Genomic DNA, 12117 nt, shown 5'->3' with positions numbered 1-12117 from the left:
GTTTTGGATGTCATGTTTGAGAAACCATTGCCAAGTTCAAGGTCCCAAAGACCGTGCCCCTCACTGCTGCTTGCTTCTTCCCAGTTATGGTCTTAGCTCTTACAAGTAGTGTGATCCCTTTGGTTTCTTTGAGTAGTTTGAGGTGGGTTAAGTTTGTTCTCTAGAATGAGTGTGCCCAAGCGTCTGTTTGTTAAGGGCTGTGCCTTCCACACATGGAAGAGTTTATTTCTGGACTTCTTGTTCTGTTCTATTGATCTCTATGTTTGTCCTTGTATTACCACCACACTCTCTTAATTGCTATGGCTTTAGGGAAAGTTTTGTAATTAGGAGTATGGATTCTCCAACTGTCTTTTTCTACAAGGCTGTTTTGACTAGTCAATTGTATGTGGATTCAGCCTACCTGTCTTGAGTCATAATTGCTTCTAGTCCGTTTTTTCCTGCCAGGTGTCCTAGCAAACTGTAATAGTAAAAACCGTTAGAGTCATACATACATGGAGCTTTCCCCAGCAGCTCTGATTTCAGGGATAGCTTAAGATAAACCAGGTGCATTTTGGCCAAGATGAAGTCGTTTCTGTCTTAACCTATAGAACATTGTGGGGGTTGGGTACAGTGGCTCACACCTGTAATCCCAGTACTTAGGAAACAGCAGCAGAAGGAAGGCTCAGGAATTCAGTCATTCTTAGTTACATAGTGAATTTAAAAGCAAAGGGAAAAAAAAGGAAAAATAAATAAATAGTGGGGATCTGGCTGTCTTGCTTCTATAAGCAAATCTCCCAATAAATTTCGCGGTGCAATGCAAGATCTGTCTTAGATCTGTGTGCCTCTCATTCTTCCATGCCATGGCAGAATGGGACCCATCCTAGTACGCTAGTGCTGGGACATTAGGGAACATAGGGACATCACTGTTCAAGGTTTACTAAAATAAGTTTTAATCCTGAGTTTTGTGGTTTCTTGCTTGAAATATCTCAGTTTTCTCTCACACAGGTACTGAAAGGAGGTACTAAAGAAATCAGTTATTCGCTTGTTTGTTGTTGTTTGTTTTGTCGCTTATATTTGTGGTATCAAGTACAAGAAACCAGTACTCAGGTATGGAGGTATATCAGCTAGAGAATTACCATTTTCCAAGTTAGCAGAAAAAGTTTACCGATTTGCTTTGTGGGTTATTCTTTTGGTGACCTAAATTGAAATGTCTTTGCGGGGAATTCTCCCGTCTGAGGTGTCAAGTTACTTACTCACCCCTCCAAGATACAAGTGTTTATAAGCATGGAATTGGAGACTCAGGCGGTAGGCTGGATGCGGTATAATGGCTAAGAATTATAGGAACTGAGACCAGAGAGTTCTGTGTCAATAACCATGTAATTAGGGCAAAATTCTAAACCTTTGTGTATAAAATGGGAAAAAGAATCTTTTCCTCATTAAGCAGTTATAAAGACCATCTAAAATCAAATAAAATTAAAGGTAAAATGAAGCAGCTCTCAGCTTCGTGCTGGGCAGTGTTACATTTCAGTAATTGACATCTGCCGCAGGACGCTTCATTCAAGGAATGAGAAAGAGCTGTGTCATTGCTCAGGCTTTCTAGTGTTCTGGGTCATTGTGTCCATGGGTGTGAGGCCTTTTTGCTTCAAGATACAGTGTGTGGGAATGGAGCTATTCTCTCTTTGGAGTGGGAAGGGGTCCCTGCTCCATTATGGCCACCAGCAGGCTTTGAGCATCCTGTGGCCTGATAAGAACAGTCAGCCAGTATTAGTAGGTTTGCTTCTCCCCCCCCCCCCCCCCATCCCAGGGTTTCTCTGTGTAGCCTTAGGCTGTTCTGAAACTTGCTCTGTAGACCAGGCTGGCTTCAACTCAAACTCATAGAGATTCATCTGCCTCTGCCTCCCGAGTGCTGGGATTAAAGGCATGCGCCACCACCGCCCCCCCCCCCCCGCCCCCGAGTCCTGGGTTTAAAAGTGTGTGCCACCACTGCCACTGGGCTGTGTTACTAGGTTTTGATGTTGTTCATGATATGGATCCTTGCTAATTTCAATCAGAGTGTCACACGGGCCGAGCTGCTTCTGAATCATTTATTATGCATACAATATTCTGTCCAGACCTCATTACAGATGGTTGTGAGCCACCATGTAGTTGCTAGGAATTGAACTCAGGACCTTTGGAAGAGCAGGCAATGCTCTTAACCGCTGAGCCATCTCTCCAGCCCCGCAATAACTTCTTGGGAGTCCATATATCAAGAAATATCACTGAGAGCATCACCAGGATTTAGTAGATAGATGGCCCCACTTTTGATCTCAGCAATTGGGAGATAACGGTGGGGAGAATCACAAATTCAAGGCTAGCCTAGGCTATGTAGCAAAACCTTGTCTGAACGTAACAACAACAGTTACTATAGGTATCATCGGAACAAGTTGGAAAAGTTGTGGGGAAGATGAATGACACCAAAAATAAGTTTCTGAAAACTTGATAGTTTGGGGCCAGCAAGATGGTTCAGTTAGCAAACACAATTTCTGGCATCTAATGACATGATTTTTATCTCCAGAGCCTATATGGCAGGAGAGAACTGACTACCTTGTGCTGTCCTGTGATTGCTACCCACATGCACACACACAATAAATGTGTCTAATGAATTTTTAAAATTTTTATAATTTGAACCTTAATTTCATGTATCATAAAAACACCAAAAAATAAATAAAAAGAAGGAAGTTATTTGGTAGAAGCATTAAAAAGTGTCAGCTTAACAGTGATGGATGATACACACACAAAACAGACATAGGTTAAAAATAAACAGTATTGTGGAGGTTTTTAATTATAGGGATAAATTCTACACATATTTGAGGGCAGTCATAGATTGTAATGGAGTATAGCAATGTTGATAATTATTGATGCTCTTTAATCACTACATAATTGCCAGAAATTGGTGTTCAAGAGACCATGAGTTTTCCGTCAGAGATGGGGAGGAAAGTCCTTTAGTCAAAATTTTTGGTTTATATGGAATAGCTTCTGTAATTTCAGACAAATGGAACTGGCGTAGATTTGACTCAAATTCGGTTTGCAAAATAGAACAATGTACAAATAAACAGTGTAGAGAGTTCAAAGTTCTGAGAGCATGACCGCCCCATCCTTTTTTCATTCAGTGTGGTTCTTGTTGTTACTAAGTATCCTTTAGAAGAAGCACAGCTGTAATTGTAACCTTTCTTTCTGGCACCTTTTCCTCCCAGCTGTCAGTATCTCGGTTGGGAGGATCTACTCTGGAGGTCACGACTATTCCCTCATCTGAAGAATGAGATTACTTAGGCAGAAGATGTAGCTCCCTGTGGAGTACTGATTAGCACGTGGAAGGCCCTTAGCACACTTGGGTTCAGTGATGACTCAGCTGGCAAGAACGCTTGTTGCCAAGTCTGATGACCCGAGTTTGGCTACCAGAATCCCCATGGTGGAAGGACAGAACCAACTCCTGCCAAGTTGCCCTCTGACCATCAGATGCCCCCTCTCCCATAAATAAATGTATAAAAATTTTAATTAAAAAAATTAGTCGCTTCACCATGTACACCGCGGCGCTCTTCAGGCACAAACCAGGAGCGGTGTTCCTTTATGTAACCTCAAGTTCAGGAGACTGGGGTCCACTGGAGGATACGTGTTAAGTCCCACCTACACTGTATTTGAAGACAGTAAACAGTTTTGAGCAAACATAGATAGGTAGGTTTACCGAAGCTCAAACAGTCAGTTATTTTGTCTATCTTAAACGTAAATATGGGTTCAAAAAATTTAATTAGGTTATAAGGTCAGCTCTGGGTCTGGAAGTAGAGACTGATAAAAAATTGAGAGCTGGAAGGCTTTTAGAAGACCTGTCTAGCCTCTTCGTTTTATAGAAGAGAAAACCAAGGCCCTGAGACATATTGAGACAATGTAGGTCACTCAGTTAATTAGTGACAGAAGGAACTCCCATGTCCCAGCTCCTTCCGAAGACAGTGGTTTTCTAGTGCGTGCTCAATTCCTCCAACCAGTGTGGCACGCCCATCATTTATTTATGCAACCCCCTCTTTCGTTTCCCTTCCCCTTTCTGGAAGGCCTTGAACCTGGGGGAGCCCTCACACTCGAGGCACACTGTCGCGTGGCCTGGGACTCGGTCCCTGTGTCCTTTACGCAGCAGGTGCTCCACACCTGGCTTTAACCGCTGCATTATCGGTGGGGCGGGGGCTTCACAGGGCTCCCGATGTCACAGCACACGCGTGTCCCCGGGGCCTTGGCGCGCACGGAGGACGTGCTGGGTCGGAGCCCACGCGGCTCACAGCAGGGTTCCCAGAGCCGGCGTGAGTGACCTCGGCGCCGACCCCGCAGGCCTCCGGCAGCCGGGGCGTGCCCGCGGGGCCTGACGTGGCGGGGCCTGACGTGGCGGCGGGGGAGCCGGTTCTGCACTGCCCCACGCTCCGGCCAGAGGGCGCCCGGCCACAGCCCTTTCCCCGCCCCGAGGCCGCCCGGGGCCGCGCGAGGAACAGCGCGGGCCGCCTGGGAGCCGAGCAGCAACCCCGCCTCCCGCCGCCCTTAGTCCGAGGTCGGGCCGGGCGGAGGGGCGCGGAGCTGCGCGGACAGCCTCCCGCCCGGGTAGCCCTCGCAGGACCGAGCTGCGACCCGAGCTACGCCGGTCACGGCCGCCCCTCGGCGCCCCGGCCAATCAGCGGCGCGGGCACAGATATGCAAATGAGGTGCCGGTTTCTGCGGGAGTGCCGCTCGCAGGGGCTGGTGGGGTCGCGCTGGGGGAGTGAACCGGGCCAATCAGGCGGGTGCGTGGCGCGCTGGGGGGCGGCGCCCCTGCTCGCCACCCTCCTTCGCTCCCGGCCGGGCGCTGACAGGGGGGCCTGGCCGCGCAGCCGGTAAGTGCCGCCGCTCGCCGCTGCCGCCCTCCGCCTCTGGCGTGGGGAGGACACCCGGGGCGCCCCGGGACAGCGAGAACCGCTCAACTGGTGGAGCCTGGCGTGGGGGGGAGGGTGTCTTAGCCCGGTGGTCGCCGGAGGCCGCCCCCGCCCGGCTGGTCGCGCGTGTCAGTCTAGCGGGGCGAGACTGGGGGCGGCGGGGAGCCTTAGCTGCGGCGGTGAGTACGTGCGCCCGCCGCCCGCCCGCCAGAGTCCGGACTCCCAACGCTGACGGGCGGACTGCCGGGTCTGGGCGCCGGGGAGGGGGCGCTGCCTGCACGTGGGGCCGGGCGCACCCGGGCCCGCCCGCCTGTCATGGCTGCGGCGCTGCCCTCGCCCCTGGTCGGGGGACCCCGGGTCGGGACCCGTCGCCGCGCCTGTTGCGTGGGCCGGAGGTGAACCCCGGTGGGCCGGGCGCTGGGCGGGCGCTGCTCATGGCTTTCCCCGGGGCCGGTCCCCGCCTAGGCTCGGGTTTCCCTCGTCCCGCAGCCTTGTCCCTCACTCGCTGTCTCGCCCCGGTGACTCGTGACAGGGCATCGCGCGCGAACAGTGGGTGCCCCGGAGCACCGCACGGCCCCGGCACTCCCCCCACGCTTCGCCTCTCGGTTCCCGACACTGCCGTCCCCACACCCCAGGAGCCACCTTTTAGGGCCTCTCCAGCGTCTGCAGTGGGTGCCCGCCAGCCGGGGCTGCTGCTTTCTTGGTGTCTGTCAGGGTGTGGGACGTGTTGGGTGGTTCCAAGGCTCTCCTCACCGACAGCCATCCCAAAGCCAAGCACGGACCCGGAAAGCCTGTGTGTCTTCCTGGCCTGTCACAGCTGCCAGCTCAGAGAGTGATTTGCTTGTTCCTTTTTTGGTTTTGTTTTGCCTGTTAAAAAGGGAAAGCAAAAACTTTTCAGGACCCAGTAGACAGGAATTAAAGCTGTGACAGAGTTGAGGTATTAACAGTGCTGTACTGTTACTTTCCAGGGAGCTTGGTCCTGATACTGTGACTTTTATCCATTTAGTTGAACTTGCCCTGCGCAATAAAGTTTATTAATGAAAACCACCCTCACACTGGCTTGGAGAGATGGCTCAGTGGTTAAGACTGTGTACTGACTGGTCTGTCAGTCCCAGAGTTCAGATCCCAGCACCTACATCAAGCAGCTCACAGACATGTGTTAACTCCAGCTCCTAGCTGACTTTTGTGGGCACCTGCACACACACTTACACACACAAATAAAGATATTTAAACTCTTAAGAAGAGAATTACTGTTAGTTTTCCAGTTTTGCTGTGGCTTTTTCTGACTTCCAGTTCTCTAGTGCTTCAACTTAAGATCTGAACAGAAAATAGGGCTTGTTCTATGCAGTACTATTCTACCTAAACTCTCCATAAACTGTACAGTCATTTGGAGAGAACCACGAGGTCTACAAACACGTGCATACAATACACACTTATTATAAACCTAAGAGGATCTCACATTTCAGGGGTGGGAAGGATGTTTTCAGTGTCAAGGATGTTCATATTGTTTCTCTTGAATTTATCGAACTTGAATTTAGATACCCCTTTTTGCTTTCAGTAGGTAGCACAGAGCCTTATGCTGGATGTTGGATGAATGTTACATGAAATTCATCTGTTGCTCTGAGCAAGTCAACCTGCCTTATATATTCCGGAAGACTTCTATTTCTAATGTGCCTTTTAAAATTCACACTAAATAGTTAGTGTACAGACTTTTCTTTTTCTCGCTGACTTTAATAATTCACTGGTGATAGCATAGGATTGTAATTCTAGTACTGGAAAGCAGAGGCAGGAGGATCCCTGCGAATTAAGTAGGTTCTAACCTAACTAGGGCTATATACATACACAGCATAATCCTGTCTCTAAAATAAGCTGTGGTGGGCGGATCATACCTATAATCCCAGCACTTGGAGGCAGAGGCAGGTGGATTTTGAGTTCAAGGCCAGCCTCTTCTACAGAGTGAGTTCCAGGACAGCCAGGTCTGCACTGTCTTGAAAAAAAAAAAATACACATTATATAGAACAAAGTATTCACATTAAATACAGCTGGTATGTGTCAGTCCTTAACAGTTTCTGAACCACAGACATCATTTCATAATAGGGACACAAAATGCACCAGGGAACAAATTAGTTGTCACTCAAAGTTGGTTAAGAGTAACTTTATCATTCTCGAATCATAAATATCCAGGGAAATGGGTATTGTAGTTAAAAGAGGAAAACATCCCCCACTCACACACACACTAGCTTGTGATTGATTAATGATGTTTTAATGGCACAGGAATACCATTAGAAAATAACAGGATGCTGGTGTAACATTAAAACCCCTTTCTTGGAGTACTTATTGGAGAAAATGAGTCAAGACTGTGTCTTAACTAGCTGTGTAACTATCATCAGATGTCTATAGTTATAGTTGATATGGTCTTAAATTTCAATTTTTTTCAAAGATTATGTATGTAGATACTTTTGTATCTTCATCCGCACACCAGAAGGGAGCATTGGAATTCATGAAACTAGTTATAGACAGTTGTAAGCCATCATGTGGGTGTTGAGAATTGAACTCAGGACCTATCAAAGAGCAGCCAGTGTTTCTAACCACGGAGCCATATCTCCAACCCCAACCTTATATTTCTGTTTGATCTAGTTTCTTGGATACCAGAAGTGGTAGCATATACCTTGAATCCCAGCACTTGAGAGAAGGAGGCACATGGATCTCTGAGTTTTAGGTCAGCCTGTTATACACAGGAGTTCCAGGTCAGTCAGGGCTACATGATGAGACTCTGTATCAGAAACAAAGAAAAAAGCAATTTCCTCTTGCTTTAGAATTTTAGGATTCTAAGTATCTCATGAGATCTGTCATCTGAAACATGTGCAGACACATACAAATATTTTGTATTACGAGCTCCTCTCTCTGCCTCCCAAGTGCTGGGATTAAAAGCATGTGCAATGATGCCCATTGTGTGTGTATTTAATTTGTAAGGTTTGTTTTATGTGTACAAGTGTTTTGCCTATTTGTACATATGTGTACCATATGCCTGGTTAGTGTCTGTGGAGGTTAAAAGGCATTGGATCATCTAGAACTGGGGTTATGGATGATTATGAGCCACCATGTGGGTGCTGGGAACTGAATCCAGGTTCTCTGTAGGTGAAGTGAGTGATCTAACTACAGGGCTATTTCTGCAGCTCTTTTAAAAGATTTATTTTTATTTTATGTATATGAGGATTTTGCTCTCATGTATGTTGGAGCACCATATGTGACATGGTACGATAGGAGGCCAGAAGAGGGGGTCATATCCCCTTGGAACTGTGAGCTGCCCTGCGGGTGCTGGGGATTGACTCCAGGTCCTCTGTTATCTCCTGAGCCGTCTCTCCAGCCCTATGATATTTTTTTAAAAGGAAAAAGAAATGGTTGAAGTAACTGGTGTAGTGGGATTTTTATCAGGTAATGGTAAATTTTTATCAGGTGTAGTAAGTAAAGGATATAGGTAAGGATCTAGAAGACTGATGCAGTTGATCTGAGTGAAAGTATGTTGATGAGTGTTTGAAAGGGGTTAAAAGCCAAAAACTGGAGAAGAAATGTATGAACATTTCACAGAGAGATTTTACTTTTATCCTTTTAAAGCTTTTTAATTGTAGTCTCAACATTGGATCTAGGTTTCTTAAATGATTAGGATTCTTGCACTCACTTTGTCGTTGAGAGTTGCCCATTAACCAGCTTTATAACTATTTTTGATAACTTGGTGCCTCTGTTTACTTCCTTATTTGGGCTTCATGCTATAGCTTTCCACCTTTTGGAACTTTACTGGTCTTGAATGCTCAGGTTTGGATCCTGTCCTATAAACAAAATTGTCTCTTGTTATTGTGACCCTTGAGACTTCTTCCCGTTACACATTTGTCTCTGTCGTTTGACAAACTACCCGTGACCTCTTGACTTGGTATTAACTTTAAGTTTTCAGGAACATTTTTGTTCCTCCTTTTTAGAAACAAATGGGAAACTGACCAAATGGCACTGGGAGAAAGGAAGAAGGGGCAGCCACTTGTAAATGTAGTCATTCTTCAGGTGCCAATGGATTTGTGTCCATTCACTCATTAAGCAGATTTATTGTTCTCCCTTAATTTACTTTATTAGGTATAACACATTAAATGATAATATGCAAAATGATTCTTGCCTTTATCAAAGCTACAGTCTAATAGTGAAGATAGAACAAGTAAATAATTGTAAAATAACAATTTTTGATGAATCCAATGAAGTAAAAGAACATTGTTGTGAGACACAGATGTAAAGGATTTTGGAGTTTGTGGTTAGAGAATGCCCAGGTAGTTGCATTTAAATTAAGACATTGAAGAACAGGCAGTGCCAGCCTGTTCTATAGAACAAGTTCCGGGACAGCCCATGCTAAAACAGAAACCCAGTCTTGAAAAAACAAAACAAAACAAAAAAAAAAAAAAAAAAAAAAAAAGAAAGAAAGAAAAGAAAAAAGGAATCAGAAGGATTAAAAAAATAAGGGAGTTTTCTATGAGAAATGAATATATATTTGCCGCTGTGGTGGCACACGCCTTTAATCCCAGTTCTCAGAGGCAGAGGCAGGCAGAGCTCTGTGAGTTCGAGGTCAGCCTGGTCTACAAGAGTTAGTTCCAGGACAGGCTGCAAAGCTACAGAGAAACCCTGTCTCGGAAAAAAAAAAAAAAAAAAAAAAACAGTAAAAGAAAAAAAAACTTCCTTTCTTTTTTAACAATCAACGTGTATTCATTTATATACATTGTAAGGGCTTAAGCAGACTTAAGTTAAAAAAACAAATAAAACAAAAATAACAGCACAGTGTAAAAATTAAGGAAAGGACAAACCGTCTAAGAAAAAAGACGACACAAAGAGAAGCTGGACGTCTTGTGTCAGGGCTCTTGACTGGAAACCTGCTTTGAATAGGTTTCTTGCAGGTACTTCTTAAATGCTGTGGGGTTTTTCCAGAGCTCAGCAGCATGCGTGTTCAACGGGCTATCGATGTTGGGTTCTCCTAGCAGGCTCTAGATAGACAGCAAGATGGTCCTGACATCATATAGCGCAGGTGGATGACTTATCCTTGAGAATGTCCAGGCAGATGTTGCCCTGGGCGTCTACGTTGGGGTAGTAGCAGGGCGTCAGGATTTATTTGTTTTTAAATAACTGTTTTAGGGCCAGGTGTGGTAGCATATCCCTGTAATTCTAGAATTTGGGAGGTGGGGGCAGGAAAAACAAGAACTCAAAGGCTAGTCTTGACTCCTTAGTAAGCCTGAGATCAGCCTGGGCTACATACTTGAGACCTTGTCTCAGTAAGCCACTTTGAAGATGGATTGGAGAAAGGCAAGAGTGAAAACAGCTACATTACAGAAGTGTTGTGGTCTACGTAAAGACATCGTGGTAGCTGGCACTAGGGTAGCTGTAAAGATAATGCCTTAAAGTAAAAGGTTACATGTTACACACCTTCTGAACGTTTTATAGATACCCTTTAATGATGGCTATATTTGAGAGAGCCTGAACAGCTGATGTGCTTAGAGGTGGGATGGGGTGGGAAGCAATTGACAGTTTCTTGACTGATTAGATGTTAGGAAAGCTGTCAACAATGATTTCATTGATGATTTCTGGCTTAAGGAACAAGATGGATGGTGTGTGATTTGCTGAGATGAAGATGGTCAGTGGAAGAAAGGGTTTGGCCAGAAACCAAGTTTTGAGCATCATCCCCAGAGCAGTGCTTCCGAAGGTGGAGTCTGCCTTCCTGTGGATGGTAGGTGCCTTGGGACAGGTGTAATGCATGGGAGATTGTAGTAAGACATATTCAGAGTCTGTGGTTTTCTGTTGCTTGTTTTTGAAGTTTGTGTTGTTTGTCTTAAGACAGTCTTACTTGACTGGTTTGGAACTCCTGGTGTAGACCAGACTGACCAGACTCACGTTGAATTCATTGCAGTCTTACCATTTAGCCTCCTGATTGTGAAAACTGCAGGTTTCCACTATCACACCTGGCTTTTTCAGAGAATATGTGTTCATAAGAAAAAAATAGCAAATTTTATACTATATTAGAACTTCGTAACTAGGGTCTGGGGACATGGGCTTTGCAGTTGAGAGTACTTATTACTCTACCAGAGTTCAGATCCCAGAACTTACATCAGGCAACTCACAAATGCTTACAACTTCAGTGCCAAAGGACCATATGCCACCTCTGGCCTCCATGGGCACTTGAGTATACACATGTACACACACGCACATATGTACATGCACAAATATAAATGAAGCTTAAAAGCTTTGTTTAAAAAAAACATAACTAAGATGATCTCTTAACAATAATATATTTTAATTTTTGAATTTTTTTTTTGTTTTTTTGTTTTTTGTTTTTGAGACAGGGTTTCTCTGTGTAGTCCTGACTGTCCTGGAACTTGCTCTGTAGACCAGGCTGGTCTAGAACTCAGAGATCCACCTGCCTGTGCCTCTTAAATGCTGGGATTAAAAGTGTATGCCACTATTGCCCAGCCGTAAATTCCTTTTTTTTTTTTTTAATTTTCGAGACAGGGTTTCGCTGTAGCTTTTGGTTCCTGTCCTGGAACTAGCTCTTGTAGACCAGGCTGGCCTCGAACTCACAGAGATCTGCCTGCCTCTGCCTCCCGAGTGCTGGGATTAAAGGCCTGCGCCACCACTGCCTGGCCATTCTTTTTTTTTTTTCCAGCCATAAATTCTTATACTTTTCAAATTATATGATTATACTGTGAACTGGAGAGATGACTCAGTGGTTAAGAGCACTAGTTGCTCTTCCAGAGGACCTGGGTTCAATTCTTATCCCCCACATGGCAACTTACAACTGTCTGGCACTCCAGTTCCAGGGAATCTGATGCCCTCACACAGACATACACGCAGGCAAAACACCAATGCACATAAAATAAAGATGAAATAAAAAAGATTATACTAGATATGAAGTTTTCAGAGCTCAATGGGTAAAGGCATTCACCACCAAATCTAACAGCTTGAGTTTAGTCCCCAGGATACACGTAGTGGAAGAGAACCTCATGCAAGTTTCTTCACCTCTCCCTATGTTCCCTCCCAACATAAATAAATACAATTAAAAAGGTAAGGTGATAGCTGGGAGGTTGCCTTTAATCCCCCAGCACTTGGAAGGCAGAGGCAGGCAGATCTTTGTGAGTTTGAGGCCAGCCTAGTCTACAGAATGAGTTCCAGGACAGGCTCAAAAGCTACACAG

The 12117-nt window shown here is 45.4% G+C and overlaps 1 protein-coding gene across 3 annotated transcripts in view; it reads left to right on the top strand.

Annotated features, from left to right (window-relative positions):
• The window catches only part of Chd9 (chromodomain helicase DNA binding protein 9), a 183744-nt gene that overhangs the window by 24838 nt on the left and 146789 nt on the right, over positions 1-12117 (top strand). For 2 of the 3 annotated variants that reach the window (XM_041649402.1, XM_041649400.1), the window contains exons 1-2: positions 4853-4865; positions 10524-10656. The exons of the other annotated variant lie outside the window; for it this stretch is intronic. The gene's annotated coding sequence lies outside the window, so the exon portion shown is untranslated. Of the gene's footprint in view, positions 1-4852; positions 4866-10523; positions 10657-12117 lie in introns of those variants that run through there. 3 annotated transcript variants of the gene reach the window in all.

The sequence above is a fragment of the Microtus oregoni genome, unplaced genomic scaffold (genome assembly GCF_018167655.1).
Source record: "Microtus oregoni isolate MIOR12 unplaced genomic scaffold, Mior012 000004F_ref0000308, whole genome shotgun sequence".
Classification (NCBI taxonomy): domain Eukaryota; kingdom Metazoa; phylum Chordata; class Mammalia; order Rodentia; family Cricetidae; genus Microtus; species Microtus oregoni.
This window is presented reverse-complemented; position numbering and strand designations above follow the sequence as displayed.